We start from the raw sequence: 1,524 nt of genomic DNA on the forward strand, positions 1-1,524 counted from the left end.
TAAAGAAAGAAAGAGAGAAAGAAAGAGAGAGAGAGAGAAAGAGAGAGAGAGAAAGAGAGAGAGAGAGAAAAGTGGGGACAGATCGAAAGAGAGAGACAGAGAGAGAGAAAGAGAGAGAGAGAGAGAGAGAGAGAGAGAGAGATAGAGAGAGAGAGAGACATGAAGGAGGAGGTGAGGTCAGAGTACCAGCCTCACAGGGCTTTGCAGGAGCCCCACGCCGGTTCCATTGGCATATTGGAATAATGAAGGGTCACGACCCCGTCCTGAACGGAAATTGACCGCTATGTATTCCGAGCACTATTCATCCAACTTTCAAGAACGAGGGAATTCAAAAAGTCCAGGCGAATGCAGTATCTTAATTTTCTTAGGGACTGTATACACAATAGCATGTTGGAAGGACATTTGAGAGGTAGCGTGGTGGAATCAGGCTCTCGTCAGTTCTTTGGGCATGTAGAGTTATTGCGATCATCTTAAAGCTTGTTCACTTGTCTTTATTTGGATGAAAAAAAATATCCATTTATCTTGAATACAAGTCGAGATATTTTCGAATGAAGGAGGTGGGGTTACCTGTTTTCAGAGGTAAAATTAGTCAGAAAATGGCCGCCAAAGATTAGTTATTTCTTTAGCTTTAGAGTCGGTGGTAATAAAAATTTATATATTTTTTGTGCTTTTAATCAACGTTTTGCAGAAAAATCCACACAGAAATCAGTTCTAATAGGCCTGAAAGGTGTTGAGCCAAAAAACAAAAAAATTGATAAAAATTCACAAACCTGCGGAAAAATGCCAGTTTCTTCACTTCGATTATTTTGACGAGAGCCTGATTCCACCACGCTGCCTCACATTTAGTTTGTTGGATTTGTTAACAAGTTTAACGCCCTATCCCTCGGAGCCAAAGTCAACGAATCGGATTGGGGCGGGGAATATGGGGGGCGGGGGTGGGGGATAACAAAATGAATGTTGGATTGTTTGCTGACCATGTTTAAACCAGAACTGTAGATGTTTGAGTCTGTTGATAGTCTCCGTTTTGTACCCGTTTTCTAGTATAGTTATTCATTCCCTTTTGGGGGGTTGGGGGGGGGGTAATTTTAAAACATCATTCATTAGTAAGTTGTTTTTTTTAATGCAGTCAGAACAGAGAGGGTTTATTGTAAAACTCACTGGTCAGAATGTATTTTTTTAAGGAGAGCTTTTAGTCTAAAACCATGATATTGTATGTATATATATATATACAAAAAGGCTAAGGTAAACAAATACATTCGTACATAGTTTAATTCCTTAATTTCCTTTAAGGTCACTGAGTTTAAATAAACTCTTTTAATTTGAAGGGTTGCACATTTTATGAAACACTTTCAGAAAGAGAAAGCAAATGAGAAATTTCCATACACTTTTAATATCCCTATTAACGTTGAAACAATAGAGAAAGCGGCATTTCTGATTATGTGAGATCGTGCTAGCTCGTAAAAGTACCATTATCATCATCATCATCATCATCATCATCATCATCATCATCATCATCATCATCAT

The sequence above is a fragment of the Aplysia californica genome, unplaced genomic scaffold (assembly GCF_000002075.1).
Source record: "Aplysia californica isolate F4 #8 unplaced genomic scaffold, AplCal3.0 scaffold00017, whole genome shotgun sequence".
NCBI classification, from domain to species: domain Eukaryota; kingdom Metazoa; phylum Mollusca; class Gastropoda; order Aplysiida; family Aplysiidae; genus Aplysia; species Aplysia californica.